The sequence below is a fragment of the Trichosurus vulpecula genome, chromosome 8 (assembly GCF_011100635.1).
Source record: "Trichosurus vulpecula isolate mTriVul1 chromosome 8, mTriVul1.pri, whole genome shotgun sequence".
In the NCBI taxonomy this organism is placed as follows: Eukaryota; Metazoa; Chordata; class Mammalia; order Diprotodontia; family Phalangeridae; genus Trichosurus; species Trichosurus vulpecula.
Window position 1 is genome coordinate 222,296,153 of NC_050580.1, and position 6,356 is coordinate 222,302,508.

The 6,356-nt window shown below is 41.1% G+C and overlaps 1 pseudogene; it reads left to right on the forward strand.

Moving 5' to 3' along the window:
* The first annotated feature begins 332 nt into the window (after positions 1-332).
* Positions 333-1,150, forward strand: LOC118829361 (annotated as a pseudogene).
* The last annotated feature ends 5,206 nt before the right edge of the window (positions 1,151-6,356 follow it).

Genomic DNA, 6,356 nt, shown 5'->3' on the forward strand with positions numbered 1-6,356 from the left:
TATATATTCCTAGTAGTACTCTTTTTGTAGCAAAGAACTGGAAACACAGTGAGTACCCATCAATTAGAGTATATCTGAACAAATTGAGGTATAAAAGTTTAATAGGAGGTGATGACTATAATGGACTCAGAGAAGCCTGGAAAGACTTACATGAACTGATGCAGAATGAAGAGAGCAGAATTAGGAAGGCAATTTACACAATGACCACAACAATTGAAAAGAAAGGAGAATGATGAGGCCGCCTGGGCAGAAGCTCTGGCCCAGTCCTCTCCTGCCCCAGGTGTGAGGAGTGTCCTCCCCTTGGTCACTATGCCCCAGAGTGGGCCATTCTGAGGTTCTGAGTCGCCATCTCCAGAGTTGTCATGGGTGCCTTCAACCACTGTGGCCCACACTGCCTGAGCACTGACATGTTCTGCACCCTGAGGAGAGGCCACAAGACCTGCATGTTCCCCACCTGGAATGAATGTCAAGCACAAGGGAACTGATTTCCTGACGCCAGGTTCCAGAAGTTTGCTATTGGGGATGAGGCTTAGGCCTTTGTCCGAAATACTGCAAGCCCTGATCGTTCAACAGAAGAAAAAGAAAAGTGACCTGAGTCATCAGATGAAGAGGACGAGCTTTGAGCAAAGTTTACAAAGCAAAATACAGACTCAGTGCCTTCACTTAGCAAAGAAACATTTTCTAGTATGGGAGATGCAGCTGTGGTTTCCACAGATGGCTGCTGCTCCAGTAACATAGAAAGCTCAAGCAGGCATTGGTATTTACTGGGAACCAGGCCATCCCCTTAATGTGCGTTATGGACTTCCTGGGCAACAGACGAACCAAAGAGTAGAAATACATGCTGCCTGTAAAGCAATCAAACAAGCCAAAAATCGAAACATCAGTAAGCTGGTTCTTAGTTTACACAGATAGTATGTTTACTATAAATGGTATGACGAGTTGGGTTAAAGACTGGAAGAAAAATGGCTGGAAAACAAGCACAGGAAAAGATGTCATTAACAAAGAAGACTTTGTTAAGCTCAATACACTTATTCAAGGCATAGACATTAAATGGGTGCGTGTTCCTGGCCATTCAGGGTTTGCAGCCAATGAAGAAGCTGATGGAGCAGCAAGAGAAGGAGCCAAAATAAAATATCGAGAATCAACATAGCAAAAATTTTATAATCTAATTAAAGAGCAAACCAAGTGCTCATTAGTCATTATTTGTGTGAAAATTTGCCTACAAGACATGAACTATGGCAGGTGGACTTGGGAACATTCATGTTTGATCAGGAAGGCTGTTGAAGTATGGTTCAGTATATTAAACTACCCTTCACTTAAACTTGACCAACATATCTGTTTATCTTTGGAAATTGGTTGGGATTTCAGCGTAAAGTAGATATAGCCTACTATTGCCCAACATTGTTCGCTCTCACTGTCTTTTTTTTTTTTTTGCATTGAAGTTTGATTCTGAAATTGAGGGGTTAGTGTTTTGTTTAGAAACTCAGAAAGTGCTAGGTGAAACAGTACTGATGATGATGGTGATAATTGTCTTCTGATTGACCCCAGGGGGGAAGAGTAAATGCACTCTCAGGCCACTAGAATACTAAAATTACTGTTTCCATATAGGGAAGTAGCATTAGGAGTAATGTTTTTAAAGTTAAGTTAACTTCTTAGGTTTCTTTTTTTTTTTTAAAGCTGCTTTGCAGCTAGAATAGAATTGAACATGATACTAGACTTCAAATGATCCATAATTTCATCGATGTGAGCATTCCTTCCAAATAAGATGGCAAACTCTGCCTGCCTTGGATTTTTTTATTAGAGATTTTGTTTTGTTTTGACAGAAAAATTCATCAGCAGGTTTCCGGCCTCTTGATGTTAAGCTTCTCTGAACTTAGCTTGGCTAGTCTGTGGATGATACATGTACATGACTAAATGCAAAGCTTTTCCAGCTTGGTAGGACCTATCAGATTATAGACTAGTGGAAATATTTTCAGTAACCTAGAAACGCTTCTATGGAAGATATGTGTTATCATGCAGGTATAAATAAACCCTAAGAAATTTGCACGAAATAAACTTTCTTTGACTGTTCGTGTGAAAATGCTGCACAGACTATCAAGGAATACATGGTAACCCCTATGATTTGGTCTATAGCTACATTTTAGTTATTAGAAAGAAATATAGTAAATGTAGTAAATCCACAGAGACCCATTAAGGCCTTTATAATGACATACTATTCCTAATATATCCTTATGTTGTCTTAAAAAGTGAAATAAAACATCAACATTTTAAACTGAAAACAACTCCGAAAACAACTTTCTTTTAGAATGAAAACAACTCTGAAAGAGTTCAGAACTCTGATGAATGTAGTGACCAATTGTGAGTTGAGGTGATAAACTAGAAGTGCAGAATGAAACATTCATTTTCTTCTTTGTCTTCTTTTTCTCCTCCTCCTCCTCCTCTTCCTTCTCCTCTTCCTCCTCCTCCTCCTCCTTCTTCTGTCTCTTCCTCCTTCTATTTGAGAAAGAGAAGGAAAGTTGGAGGATAGCGATGGAGATACAAAAAAAAAAAGACTTATTCACAAATGATGACATATTCATATGGTAACAAAGTATTAAATTAATTGTAAAATTTTGTCCACAAAATCTTTTTATGAAGTGTTAACCCCCTTCTCTTATCAAATTAAGGTGAACAACCTCATTGGATTTCTCTCACTTCCTCTCTCTCCTTTCCAACCTCACTGGCCATGGCATCTAGTAGTAACTTTTCCAGGAGACACCCCACCCAGCACTGTCCCACAAATATATACATTGTCCATGGGAAGAGTAGGTTCAAACTTATAGTACCGTAAAATGGTAACTCATAGGGCCTGGAAGTGCTTTCTTTGTACAGTCCTTAGGCAGCTCATCCTTAGTGCAGTGTTTCTGGTGGGTTGGTTGCTTAGCTGGTCTCTTACAGTCTTCCCTCCACAGTTCAACTTTCAGTTGTCAGGGCTCTCTTGAGCCCATAATTGGATCTTTCTCTACTGCCAGGGGTCCTCTTCTGAAAGCTGCTTTTTCCCTTGGTTGACTACCTTTCTATAATCCACATTTGTCAAGTGTATGTGTCTCCAATCCCTCAACTGCATCTCAAATCAACAAATTTTCAAACTGCTGGATGGCGTGTCTTGCTTTGGGCAAGTTGCTGATAGACCTCATGCCCAATGAGGGAAAGAGAGAGAAAGAAGCAAAATCTCTTCCTTTTTCCCTGCAATTTTCTCTCCCAGAAAGTTCTCCCAAGCCTTCATTCTTGTTTTAGAACTCCCTCCAGAGCTTGGCTATTTAAAACCCTACAATGATATATCTAATTCTGCTCATCTAATATGGTTGTTCAATTCTATCAGAGAAAGGGGTTTACATTTTATAACAGGATTGCCAGGTGCAGCAGCAGTTTTACAGTTGTTTTAATACCTTACTACTCCATTAAAACATCATCATCTATATCTGCTACATTAAATCCCACGACTACATCTACTAAATTGAGGGTGTTGGTAGATCATATCCCCCTCTCTTTTATTTAATATATACTTTAAAAAACTGTATAACAAGTTCACAATTTTATACATAATCCTTTGCATATTAAAATATTGATGTTCATTGGTGTTAAAGTTCACAATTTTTTAAAAAACACTTAAAAAGATGAAGCGACTGTCCTAGCAGAGCTAGCATGCCTTTAAATCCTTAGCACTCAGCACAGTGCCCGGCACATTTGTTATTTTGTTTAGTTGTTTTCAGTCATGTCTGACTCTTTGTGACCCCCATTAGGGATTTTCTTGGCAAAGATACTAGAGTGGTTTGCCATTTCCTTCTCCAGTTCATTTTACAGATGAGGAAACTGAGGCAGATGGGGTTAAGTGATTTGCCCAGGGTCACACAGCTAGTAAGTGTCCAAAGCCAGATTTGAACTCAGAAAGATTAATCTTCCTGACTTCAGTCCCAGCACTCTATCTACTGTACCACCTAGCTGCTCCACCTGGCACCTAGTAGGTGCTTAATAAATGTTTACTGATTGATTGATTAATAAAATTAAGATAGCCCTCCAACCCCCAGAAGAGGTGGCCAGAAAGCTCTGATCCAACCCTTTTAAAGATGGCACTCAAAGTCTTGGTACCTAGGAGTCCTATAGGGTCTTAATCTGCCATTCCTCCTCCCTCACACAACCCCCTTGGCTTTTTCTAATCTCAAGTGGGCCTAACAACCATACAGCTGTCTACTTCACCATAGGCTCAGATCTAGTTCCTACTTACCCAGTCACAGATGAAGGTTCTCTGGAACCTGTAGACCCTGATTTTAGAGATCTTTCTTCTGTCAGAATAAACACAAGCAATGGGATGGAGCACAAGTAGGAATGTGTACAGGGAATACTGACAACACTCCTTGGACACTTCCACCCTGCTGAGGCTGTAGAACAGATGTGTCAAACGCTTGTCTCACTGGCTGCAAGCTTCCCACAACAATTCTGAGGGCAGCTCTATCCAAATTAAAATATAATTGGGAAATATTTACCAAAATAAATGAGCATACAATAAAACATAAATAATGTTAGCAGGTGGTTTTCTAAGGCAATATGCAGCTACAAGCATTCTTATGTATAGTTTATTGGTCCCATTTCTATCTGAGTCTGACATCACTGCTATAGATCTGGAAGATGACTAGGGTAAGGACAGGGTTAATTGTGTTAGTGCTTATGCCTGAACCTAAAATTTTCTGAAATAGGGGCAGCTAGGTGGGCACAGTGAGTAGAGCACTGTCCCTGGAGTCAGGAGGACCTAAGTGCAAATGCAGCCTCAGACACTTGACACTGTGTGACCTTGGGCAAGTCACTTAACCCCAATTGCCTTGCCTTCCCCCTCCCAAAAAAATGAAGTTACATAAACCGTTGTAGAGACAGAGCAGAGCCGGTGTGTTTTTCATCAAACAACCATACACAGAGAGGATCAGAGATGATAGGTTTAGCAACCAGAGGAGGCTGGAAGGAGCAATTAGTGCAGCCTTGTGCCCCATGGCTTTGGGATTTCCACCTGTTGTACCTTCTTTGTGGTAAATGTGGGTCATTTCCAGATGTCTGAGTGGGTTGTGTGCTTGTGGTAATCTAAAGCTCCCACACAAAATTCACCAGAATAAGGGAAGCTGAGTAATAAGGAAACTATGTTGTGTACTCAGCATACGACAGGCCAGGAGGGTTTGCTATTCTGCCGACATCCCAGGTAAGAGGTGCTGGGTAGCAATCACTGTGATCTGGCAGTTACACTAGCTCACCATGCAGTCAGCTCCCTCATTTCCTGTTACATTAGAGACTTTCATGGGATGAAACCTCTGGCAAAACCAGGCCAAGCTGCTTCCTAGGAAAGCAGTACAGCGATAGGGGTCTGGTGTTCTTGTTTGAATTCCTGAGGAAGTTTTATATGATGGATTATCTTAAGAACTGCCTGAGGTCGTGAGCACAGAAAACAGCAGATGGCTTGAGTGATGATCATTTTCTATAATAAAGTTAGTGATAACTATGTCCTTGAGAATAAGACCCTATAGGACCCCTAGGTACCAAGACTTTGGCTGCCATCTTTTAAAGGGTTGGATCATAGCTTACTGGCCACTTCTTCTGAGGTTTGGAGGGCTATCTTAATTTTATTAATAGATCAATAAACATTTTTTAAGTACCTACTATATGCAGTGCTGAGCATTCCTTTGGTAATGCTACCTTTTCTTGGGTGTGGCTCTAAGCAGAAGTCAAAGGACACCAACAACAGTTGTTTGATGGTGCTCTTGATGGGAAAAAGGAAAATACTTTCTGACATTTTCAGACACCTTCATAAAGAATTGTGTTTTGATTTTTATGACACATATAAATCTGGAAACAAGACCATTCCTTGCATACATTAATAAGTTCTGACAGCTAAGAGCCACTTGGGGTGGGGAGAAGACAATGATGTAGCAGAGATTTTCAAGAAGAACCAGAATGAGGAGCTCGGGCCTGACTAGCAGAGTATACCCTCTAGATAATCTGGTAGGTCTATCAGACCCATCCACCTGAATGACTACCCTTAAGACCAAAGGAGAGGGTGAACTCAAAGAGTAAGAGTGCTGAGGAACAGGCAAGGCAGCTGGGAGCCCATGCAGCCAGGGTCAGCTTGCATTGATAGTGCTCCCGGGGTCACTACAACTAGGGATTATGTTGTAGTGCCTGACCATCTGTCCAGTCACTACAACTAGGGATTATGTTGTAGTGCCTGATCATCCGTCCAGTCACCACGCCTAGGGATTATGTTGTAGTGCCTGATCATCCATCCAGTCACCACACCTAGGGATTATGTTGCACTGTGTGATCACCTGTCCAGCAGC